The following is a 12,500-nucleotide window of genomic DNA, read 5'->3' as shown; positions in this document are numbered from 1 at the left end:
GTAGCAGTGTGTGTGTGTGTGTGTCACCTTGAGGTAGCAGTGTGTGTGTGTGTGTGTGTGTGTGTGTGTGTGTGTGTGTGTGTGTGTACCTTGAGGTAGCAGTGTGTGTGTGTGTGTGTGTGTGTGTGTGTGTGTGTGTGTGTGTGTGTGTGTGTGTGTGTGTGTGTGTGTGTGTGTGTTACCTTGAGGTAGCAGTGTGTGTGTGTGTGTGTGTGTTGAGGTAGCAGTGTGTGTGTGTGTGTGTGTGAGGTAGCAGTGTGTGTGTGTGTGTCACCTTGAGGTAGCAGTGTGTGTGTGTGTGTTACCTTGAGGTAGCAGTGTGTGTGTGTGTGTGTCACCTTGAGGTAGCAGTGTGTGTGTGTGTGTGTGTGTGTGTGTGTGTGTGTGTGTGTGTGTTACCTTGAGGTAGCAGTGTGTATAACAGTGGTGCAGCAGGTTATCAGAGGGCTGGCTGAGAGAGGAGACGGTGTTGATCAGCTCAGGGGCGAACATGGGAACAGAGTGCTCCACATTAACGCTGTCCACCTGGAACCTGAGGGCCGGCAGAGGCCGCATCGCCTGGAAGACTGGCACACTGACCGGACCTGGTGGGGCCTGGAGGGAGAGAGGAGGAGAGGGGGGGTGTAGGGTCAGTGGCAGTCCCTGGTCTACATGGTAGGAGGAGAGGAGAGGGAGAGGAGAGGAGAGGAGAGGAGGAGAGGAGAGGAGAGGAGGGAGAGGAGAGGAGAGGAGAGGAGAGGAGAGGAGAGGAGAGGAGAGGAGAGGAGAGGAGAGGAGAGGAGAGGAGAGGAGAGGATATTGTCCAGTCTACCTTCTGTCCCATGATGACAGGAATCAGTGTGTGTAGGAGGTTGAACTCGGCCATGTTGAGGGTGACAGTGACCTTCTGCAGGGTGAGGCAGGTCAGCCTGGTAGGGATAAACTCCTCCAGCACTGATACCTCCTCCTGGGAGGCTGGAGCCCGGGCACCTCCACTGGGTCTGAGAGAGAGAGGGGAGGGGGAATAGGGAGAGAGAGGGAGGGGGGAATAGGGAGAGAGAGGGGAGGGAGGGAGGGAGAGAGGGAGGGAGGGGGGAGGGAGGGAGGGAGGGAGGGAGGGGAGGGAGGGAGGAGGGAGGGAGGGAGGGAGGGAGGGAGGGGAGGGAGGTGGGGGGAGGGAGTAGAGAGAGAGAGGAGGAGGGAATAGGGAGAGAGGGAGAGAGAGAGAGAGAGAGAGAGAGACAGAGAGAGAGAGAGAGAGAGAGAGAGACAGAGAGAGAGAGAGAGGTAACAGGGTGAGTTGGGTGACGATAAACTCCTCCAGGACCACTACCTCTTCCTGGGCTCCTCGACTGGGAGGGGTCAGAGAGCACAGGGGTCAGAGTGCATCACTAGTTAACATGCACCTTCTCTCCCTGAACTGAAAGGCATTGTAACAGAGAGAACACACAGGGCAGGAATACACACACACACATGCACACACACACACACACACACACACAGGGCAGGAATACACACACACACACACACACACACACACACACACACACAGATCCTTTGAAGACCTCTAATTACTCTATGTTTGTAACAATTGAAAGCAACGGATGTTCTGGTTTCAACAGAACGCTGACTCTGGAAAACGACCTCTCTTTCCAAACATCCCCCAGATGATGTCACCGCTGGCCGCGCCAAGTCCACGGCTGACAAAGGTGTTTGGTTTGACCTTTCGACTTTCACAAACAGATTACAGAGGATCCGACTAGGGAACCCCACGGGGGACCTCTGAACGGGGGACCTCTGGGGACCTCTGAACGGGGGGACCTCTGAACGGGGGGACCTCTGAAGGGGGGGGACCTCTGAACGGGGGACCTCTGAACGGGGGACCTCTGACCTCTGGGACCTCTGAACGGGGGACCTCTGAACGGGGGGACCTCTGAAGGGGGGACCTCTGAACGGGGGGGGACCTCTGAACGGGGGGGGGGACCTCTGAACGGGGGACCTCTGAACGGGGGGACCTCTGAACGGGGGGACCTCTGAACGGGGGGGGGGGGGACCTCTGAACGGGGGGGACCTCTGAACGGGGGACCTCTGAACGGGGGGACCTCTGAACGGGGGACCTCTGAACGGGGGGACCTCTGAACGGGGGGACCTCTGAACGGGGGGACCTCTGAACCGGGGACCTCTGAACGGGGGGACCTCTGAACGGGGGACCTCTGAACGGGGGACCTCTGAACGGGGGACCTCTGGGGGGGACCTCTGAACGGGGGGGACTTGACCTCTGAACGGGGGGGACCTCTGAACGGGGGGACCTCTGAACTTGGGGGGACCTCTGAACGGGGGACCTCTGAACGGGACATCTGAACGGGGACCTCTGAACGGGGGGGACCTCTGACCTCTGAGATGGGGGGGGACCTCTGAACAGGGGGGACCTCTGAACGGGGGGACCTCTGAACGGGGGGACCTCTGAACGGGGGGACCTCTGAACGGGGGGACCTCTGAACGGGGGGGACCTCTGAACGGGGGGACCTCTGAACGGGGGGACCTCTGAACGGGGGACCTCTGAACGGGGGGACCTCTGAACGGGGGGACCTCTGAACGGGGGGACCTCTGAACGGGGGGACCTCTGAACGGGGGGACCTCTGAACGGGGGACCTCTGAACGGGGGACCTCTGAACTTGAACGGGGGGACCTCTGAACGGGGGACCTCTGATAATAACAGTGATGATGGACATTATGGGGACCTCTGAACGGGGGGACCTCTGAACGGGGGACCTCTGAACGGGGGGACCTCTGCACGGGACACCATGTCCTGGAGGGAAGTATCGATGGACATCATAAACACACAGGGTGGTGCTTGAAGATTGTTGTCCGCGCTGGAAAACAATGTTAGTAGTGGTGATGAGGGGAATTATAATAGAGTTGAGAGATGGACATTATGGGGACATTATAATAATAGTGTTGTCTTGATGGACATTATGGGGACATTATGGGGACATTATAATCACAGTGTTGTCTTGAGAGATGGGACATTATGGGGACATTATAATAACAGTGTTGATGGACACTATGGGGACATTATGGGGACATTATAATAAGTGTTGATGGACACTATGGGGACATTATGGGGACATTATACTAACAGTGTTGATGGACACTATGGGGACAATATGGGGACATTATAATAACAGTGTTGATGGACACTATGGGGACATTATAATAACAGTGATGATGGACACTATGGGGACATTATAATAACAGTGATGATGGACATTATGGGGACATTATAATATCAGTGATGATGGACACTATGGGGACATTATAATAGCAGTGATGATGGACATTATGGGGACATTATAATAACAGTATTGTCTTGATGGACATTATGGGGACATTATAATAGCAGTGTTGTCTTGATGGACACTATGGGGACATTATAATAGCAGTGTTGTCTTGATGGCCACTATGGGGACATTATAATAGCAGTGTTGTCTTGATGGACACTATGGGGACATTATAATAACAGTGATGATGGACATTATGGGGACATTATAATAACAGTGATGATGGACATTATGGGGACATTATAATAACAGTGTTGTCTTGAGAGATGGGACATTATGGGGACATTATAATAACAGTGTTGATGGACACTATTGGGACATTATAATAACAGTGTTGATGGACACTATGGGGACATTATGGGGACATTATAATAAGTGTTGATGGACACTATGGGGACATTATGGGGACATTATAATAGCAGTGTTGATGGACACTATGGGGACAATATGGGGACATTATAATAACAGTGTTGATGGACACTATGGGGACATTATAATAACAGTGATGATGGACACTATGGGGACATTATAATAACAGTGATGGACATTATGGGGACATTATAATATCAGTGATGATGGACACTATGGGGACATTATAATAGCAGTGATGTCTTGATGGACATTATGGGGACATTATAATAACAGTATTGTCTTGATGGACATTATGGGGACATTATAATAGCAGTGTTGTCTTGATGGACACTATGGGGACATTATAATAGCAGTGTTGTCTTGATGGACACTATGGGGACATTATAATAGCAGTGTTGTCTTGATGGACACTATGGGGACATTTAATAGCAGTGTTGTCTTGATGGACACTATGGGGACATTATAATAACAGTGATGATGGACACTATGGGGACATTATAATAACAGTGATGATGGACACTATGAGGACATTATAATAACAGTGATGTCTTGATGGACACTATGGGGACATTATAATAGCAGTGATGTCTTGATGGACACTATGGGGACATTATAATAGCAGTGATGTCTTGATGGACACTATGGGGACATTATAATAGCAGTGTTGTCTTGATGGACACTATGGGGACATTATAATAGCAGTGTTGTCTTGATGGACACTATGGGGACATTATAATAACAGTGATGATGGACACTATGAGGACATTATAATAACAGTGATGATGGACACTATGGGGACATTATAATAGCAGTGTTGTCTTGATGGACACTATGGGGACATTATAATAACAGTGATGATGGACACTATGAGGACATTATAATAACAGTGATGATGGACACTATGAGGACATTATAATAACAGTGTTGTCTTGATGGACACTATGGGGACATTATAATAACAGTGATGATGGACACTATGAGGACATTATAATAACAGTGATGATGGACACTATGAGGACATTATAATAACAGTGTTGATGGACACTATGGGGACATTATGGGGACATTATAATAACAGTGTTGATGGACACTTATGGGGACATTATGGGGACATTATAATAACAGTGTTGATGGACACTATGGGGACATTATAATAACAGTGATGATGGACACTATGAGGACATTATAATAACAGTGTTGATGGACACTATGGGGACATTATGGGGACATTATAATAACAGTGTTGATGGACACTATGGGGACATTATGGGGACATTATAATAACAGTGATGATGGACACTATGAGGACATTATAATAACAGTGATGATGGACACTATGGGGACATTATAATAGCAGTGTTGTCTTGATGGACACTATGGGGACATTATAATAACAGTGATGATGGACACTATGAGGACATTATAATAGCAGTGATGTCTTGATGGACACTATGGGGACATTATAATAACAGTGATGTTGGTATCTACCTGGTTGTGGTTGGTATCTACCTGGTTGTGGTTTGTAGTAGGGTTGGTATCTACCTGGTTGTGGTTGGTATCTACCTGGTTGTTATCTACCTGGTTGTGGTTTGTAGTAGGGTTGGTATCTACCTGGTTGTGGTTGGTATCTACCTGGTTGTGGTTTATAGTAGGGTCGGTGTCTACCTGGTTGTGGTTGGTATCTACCTGGTTGTGGTTGGTATCTACCTGGTCGTGGTTGGTATCTACCTGGTCGTGGTTGGTAACTACCTGGTTGTGGTTGGTATCTACCTGGTTGTGGTTGGTATCTACCTGGTTGTGGTTTGTAGTAGGGTTGGTATCTACCTGGTTGTGGTTTATAGTAGGGTTGGTATCTACCTGGTTGTGGTTTGTAGTAGGGTTGGTATCTACCTGGTTGTGGTTGGTATCTACCTGGTTGTGGTTGGTATCTACCTGGTTGTAGTTTGTAGAAGGGTTGGTATCTACCTGGTTGTGGTTTGTAGTAGGGTTGGTACTCGTGGTCCATGGCGCAGGCCAGCATCTTGAGAAGGCGGTGCACGGCGCTGCTGTTGAGCCGTAAGTCCAGAGGTCCGACCACCAGCCTCTGACAGACGTCTCTTGGACAGGGGGACCGGTTCTTCTTTAGGCCCTGTCGCCATGGTGAAGTCCTGCTGCCCTACACACACTGGGACAGAGAGACACAGAGGGTCAGAACCACACACACACTGGGACAGAGACACAGATGGTCAGAACCACACACACACTGGGACAGAGAGACAGAGGGTCAGAACCACACACACACAGGGACAGAGAGACAGAGGGTCAGAACCACACACACTGGGACAGAGAGACACAGAGAGTCAGAACCACACACACACTGGGACAGAGAGACACAGAGAGACAGAACCACACACACACACAGGACAGAGACACAGAGGGTCAGAACCACACACACACTGGAACAGAGAGACAGAGGGTCAGAACCACACACACACAGGGACAGAGAGACAGAGGGTCAGAACCACACACACACAGGGACAGAGAGACAGAGGGTCAGAACCAAAAACACACTGGGAAAGAGAGACACAGAGAGACAGAACCACACACACACTGGGAGAGAGACACAGAGGGTCAGAACCACACACACACTGGGACAGAGAGACAGAGAGCCAGAACCACAAACACTGGGACAGAGAGACACAGAGGGTCAGAACCACACACACACTGGGACAGAGAGACAGAGGGTCAGAACCACACACACACAAACGTCCTCACACACTACACACACATTTGCGCACACACACACACTCTCTCTCTCTCAGTCTCTCCGGCCCTCTAGGGGACTAAACTGGATCCATTAAAACTAGGGGGCGGAGGAGAAGAGGGACTAGACTGGATCCATTAAAACTAGGGGCGGATGAGAAGAGGGGACTACACTGGATCCATTAAAACTAGGGGGCGGAGGGGACTAAACGGGAACCATTAAAACTAGGGGCGGAGGTGAAGAGGGGACTAAACTGGATCCATTAAAACTAGGGGGCAAGGAGACTACACTGGATCCATTAAAACTAGGGGAGGAGGAGAAGAGGGAACTAAACTGGATCCATTAAAACTAGGGGGCGGAGGGAGAAGAGGGACTAAACTGGATCCATTAAAACTAGGGGGCAGAGAGGACTAAACTGGATCCATTAAAACTAGGGGGCGGAGGAGAGGAGGGGAGTAAACTGGATCCATTAAAACTAGGGGGCGGAGGAGAAGAGGGGACTAAACTGGATCCATTAAAACTAGGGGGCAGAGAGGACTAAACTGGATCCATTAAAACTAGGGGGCGGAGGTGAAGAGGGGAATAAACTGGATCCATTAAAACTAGGGGGCGAAGGAGACTAAACTGGATCCATTAAAACTAGGGGCGGAGGTGAAGAGGGGACTAAACTGGATCCATTAAACTAGGGGTGGAGGTGAAGAGGGGACTAAACTGGATCCATTAAAACTAGGGGCGGAGGAGAAGAGGGGACTAGACTGTATCCATTAAAACTAGGTGAAGAGGGGACTATACTGGATCCATTAAAACTAGGGGCGGAGGAGAAGAGGGGACTATACTGGATCCATTAAAACTAGGGGCGGAGGAGAAGAGGGGACTAGACTGGATCCATTAAAACTAGGGGCGGATGAGAAGAGGGGACTAAACTGGATCCATTAAAACTAGGGGGCGGAGGTGAAGAGGGGACTAAACTGGATCCATTAAACCTAGGGGGCGGAGGGGACTAAACTGGAACCATTAAAACTAGGGGGCGGAGGTGAAGAGGGGAATAAACTGGATCCATTAAAACTAGGGGGGAAGGAGACTAAACTGGATCCATTAAAACTAGGGGGCGGAGGTGAAGAGGGGACTAAACTGGATCCATTAAAACTAGGGGGTGGAGGTGAAGAGGGGACTAAACTGGATCCATTAAACCTAGGGGGAGGAGGGGACTAAACTGGAACCATTAAAACTAGGGGCGGAGGTGAAGAGGGGACTAAACTGGATCCATTAAAACTAGGGGCGGAGGAGAAGAGGGGACTAGACTGGATCCATTAAAACTAGGGGCGGAGGAGAAGAGGGGACTAGACTGGATCCATTAAAACTAGGGGGCGGAGGTGAAGAGGGGACTTAAACTGGATCCATTAAAACTAGGGGCGGAGGTGAAGAGGGGACTAGACTGGATCCATTAAAACTAGGGGCGGAGGTGAAGAGGGGACTAAACTGGATCCATTAAAACTAGGGGGCGGAGGTGAAGAGGGGACTAAACTGGATCCATTAAACCTAGGGGCGGAGGGGACTAAACTGGAACCATTAAAACTAGGGGCGGAGGTGAAGAGGGGACTAAACTGGATCCATTAAAACTAGGGGCGGAGGAGAAGAGGGGACTAGACTGGATCCATTAAAACTAGGGGGCGGAGGAGAAGAGGGGACTAGACTGGATCCATTAAAACTAGGGGGCGGAGGTGAAGAGGGACTAAACTGGATCCATTAAAACTAGGGGCGGAGGTGAAGAGGGGACTAAACTGGATCCATTAAAACTAGGGGCGGAGGAGAAGAGGGGACTAAACTGGATCCATTAAAACTAGGGGGCGGAGGAGAAGAGGGGACTAGACTGGATCCATTAAAACTAGGGGCGGAGGTGAAGAGGGGACTAAACTGGATCCATTAAAACTAGGGGGCGGAGGAGAAGAGGGGACTAAACTGGATCCATTAAAACTAGGGGTGGAGGTGAAGAGGGGACTAAACTGGATCCATTAAAACTAGGGGCGGAGGAGAAGAGGGGACTAGACTGGATCCATTAAAACTAGGGGCGGAGGTGAAGAGGGGACTAAACTGGATCCATTAAAACTAGGGGGCAGAGGAGAAGAGGGGACTAGACTGGATCCATTAAAACTAGGGGGCGGAGGTGAAGAGGGGACTAAACTGGATCCATTAAAACTAGGGGCGGAGGTGAAGAGGGGACTAAACTGGATCCATTAAAACTAGGGGCGGAGGGGACTAAACTGGATCCATTAAAACTAGGGGCGGAGGGGACTAAACTAACATTATTTCATCATGTGATGTACATACATTCATTACACCACACAGAACACAGTCAGAACACACAGAACACAGTCAGAACAAACAGAACACCGTCAGAACACCGTCAGAACAAACAGAACACTGCCAGAACACCGTCAGAACACACAGAACACCGTCAGAACACACAGAACACCGTCAGAACAAACAGAACACTGCCAGAACACCGTCAGAACACACAGAACACCGTCAGAACACAATCAGAACACACAGAACACCATCAGAACAAACAGAACACCGTCAGAACACACAGAACACCATCAGAACACACAGAACACCATCAGAACACAGAACACCGTCAGAACACACAGAACACTGTCAGAACACCACAGAACACCGTCAGAACACACAGAACACTGTCAGAACACCGTCAGAACACACAGAACACTGTCAGAACACCGTCAGAACACACAGAACACCGTCAGAACACACAGAACACCGTCAGAACAAACAGAACACCGTCAGAACACACAGAACACCGTCAGAACACACAGAACACCGTCAGAACAAACAGAACACCGTCAGAACAAACAGAACACCGTCAGAACACACAGAACACCGTCAGAACAAACAGAACACCGTCAGAACACCGTCAGAACACCGTCAGAACACACAGAACACCATCAGAACACACAGAACACCGTCAGAACACACAGAACACCGTCAGAACACACAGAACACCGTCAGAACACCGTCAGAACACCGTCAGAACACAGTCAGAACACACAGAACACCGTCAGAACACCGTCAGAACACCAGAACACCGTCAGAACACCGTCAGAACACACAGAACACCATCAGAACACACAGAACACCGTCAGAACACACAGAACACCGTCAGAACACACAGAACACCGTCAGAACACACAGAACAGAGAACACACAGAACACCATCAGAACACCATCAGAACACCATCAGAACACACAGGCTCTGGTCAAAGTAGTGCACTACGTAGGGAACAGGGTGCCATTGGGCCCTAATCTAAAGTAGTGCACTATGTAGGGAACAGAGTGCCATTGGGCCCTAATCTAAAGTAGTGCACTATGTAGGGAACAGAGTGCCATTGGGCCCTAATCTAAAGTAGTGCACTATGTAGGGAACAGGGTGCCATTGGGCCCTAATCTAAAGTAGTGCACTATGTAGGGAACAGAGTGCCATTGGGCCCTAATCTAAAGTAGTGCACTATGTAGGGAACAGGGTGACATTGGGCCCTAATCTAAAGTAGTGCACTATGTAGGGAATAGAGTGCCATAGGGCTCTGATCTAAAGTAGTGTACTATATAGGGAATAGGGTGCCATTTGGGATGTACACAGAGGGTTCACCGGGCCAGACATGAATTCCTGTTCCACTGAATGAATCGGGGTTCAAATTCCTGTTTGATTTTGGAGATTAAACGTGTCACTTCCTCTCCCCTGTCTGCGTTGCTATTGGCTGGGGCGGATGAGGACTAATATACACCATGTGGCAGCAGTTAGATCAGATGAAGGACGGAGAGTGATGAAATTAGCTGGGATTTAAGGAATCACAACCATCTCCCATTCCTCCCTCCCAAAACCATCACATTACTTCTCTGTGAAGTCAATAGCGAGGCTGCGAAAACTTGCGATGACTTAGAAAAACAGGATCGAGTTCCGTTTTAACCTAAAAAGTTTAGACTAGTCCTGTGGCAACGGTCGGTGACTAATCTGATCGGTTGACACCGGATGGTCGCATCACCGGAGGCTGAACACCGATAGGAAAGTATTACACAATGATGAACCCAACTCTAATCCACCCCTGACACCATGACACTTATCCACACATCACAACTGGTCTGACAGTCCACACTGACACTATCAATGTTTACTTTAATTTAGAGGATTATCTGAGCTGACAGGAGGGGAAACTACAACCCAGGGGCTGGCTGCAGGAGGGGGCAGAGAGAGACAGGGGGGACAGAGAGAGACAGGAGGGGAAACTACAACCCAGGGGCTGGCTGCAGGAGGGGGGGGCAGAGAGAGACAGGGGGGGGACAGAGAGAGACAGGGGGGAACAGAGAGACAGGAGGGGAACAGAGAGAGACGGGGGGGGGGGGACAGAGAGAGACAGGGGGGGACAGAGCAGGAGGGGAACAGAGAGGCAGACGGGGGGGACAGAGAGACGGGGTGGGGGGGGACAGAGAGAGACGGGGTGGGGGGACAGAGAGAGACGGGGGAGAGACGGGGGACAGAGAGAGACGGGGGACAGAGAGAGACGGGGGGACAGAGAGAGACGGGGGGACAGAGAGAGAGGGGGGGACAGAGAGAGACAGGGGAGAGAGACGGGGGACAGAGAGAGACGGGGGACAGAGAGAGACAGGGGGAGAGGGGGGGACAGAGAGAGACAGGGGGACAGAGAGAGACAGGGGGAACAGAGAGATGGGGTGGGGGGAAAGAGGGACAGGGGGACAGAGAGACGACAGGGGGGGGGACAGAGAGAGACGGGGTGGGGGGACAGAGAGAGACAGAGGGGGGGGACAGAGAGACGGGGTGGGGGACAGAGAGAGACGGACAGAGAGAGACAGGGGGAACAGAGAGAGACAGGGTGGGGGGAAAGAGAGAGACAGGGGGGGGACAGAGAGAGACAGGGGGACAGAGAGAGACAGGGGAGGGACAGAGAGAGACAGGGGGGACAGAGAGAGACAGGGGGAGGGACAGAGAGAGACAGGGGGGGGACAGAGAGAGACAGGGGGAGGGACAGAGAGAGACAGGGGGGGGGACAGAGAGAGACAGGGGGGAGGGACAGAGAGAGACAGGGGGGGGACAGAGAGAGACAGGGGAGAGGACAGAGAGAGACAGGGGGACAGAGAGAGACAGGGGGGGACAGAGAGAGACAGGGGGACAGAGAGAGACAGGGGAGACAGGGGGACAAAGAGAGACAGGGGGAGAGAGAGAGACAGGGGGACAGAGAGACAGGGGGACAGAGAGACAGGGGGGAGGAGACAGGGGGCAGAGAGAGACAGGGGGGACAGAGAGAGACAGGAGAGGATACTACAACCCAGGGGCTGCAGGAGGGGGAATGTAGAGAGAGACGGGGGGGGGGGGGACAGAGAGAGACAGGGGGACAGAGAGAGACAGGGGGAACAGAGAGAGACGGGGTGGGGGGACAGAGAGAGACAGGGGGGACAGAGAGAGACGGGGGGGACAGAGAGAGACGGGGGGACAGAGAGAGACGGGGGGACAGAGAGAGACGGGGGACAGAGAGAGACAGGGGGACAGAGAGAGACAGGGGGACAGAGAGAGACAGGGGGGACAGAGAGAGACAGGGTGGGGGGACAGAGAGAGACAGGGGGACAGAGAGAGACAGGGGGACAGAGAGAGACAGGGGGACAGAGAGAGACAGGGGGGGACAGAGGTCACCTTGTCTCTGTCAATAGTGTCGAGGTGAAGATTACATATCCATCCGTCCTAATATGCACAAACAACTGTCAAAAATCTAATCAAATTTTATTTGGTCACATACACATGGTTAGCAGATGTTAATGCGAGTGTAGCGAAATGCTTGTGCTTCTAGTTCCGACAATGCAGTAATAACCAACGAGTAATCTAACTAACAATTCCAAAACTACTACCTTATAGACACAGTGTAAAGGGATAAAGAATATGTACATAAAGATATATGAATGAGTGATGGTACCAGGGGTGACCTTCAGTTTTAGCCATGACTGTATATCGTCCCCATATTGAATAAAGAGCTCACAGTGTTACT

General features: G+C 50.9%; 1 pseudogene; it reads right to left on the bottom strand.

Moving 5' to 3' along the window:
- The window catches only part of LOC112242224, an 81,938-nt pseudogene that overhangs the window by 10,675 nt on the left and 58,763 nt on the right, over positions 1-12,500 (bottom strand).

Source organism: Oncorhynchus tshawytscha, unplaced genomic scaffold (assembly GCF_018296145.1).
Source record: "Oncorhynchus tshawytscha isolate Ot180627B unplaced genomic scaffold, Otsh_v2.0 Un_contig_10214_pilon_pilon, whole genome shotgun sequence".
Taxonomy (NCBI): domain Eukaryota; kingdom Metazoa; phylum Chordata; class Actinopteri; order Salmoniformes; family Salmonidae; genus Oncorhynchus; species Oncorhynchus tshawytscha.
Note: the sequence above shows the minus strand (reverse complement) of the source record. Positions and strands in the feature narration are given on the sequence as shown.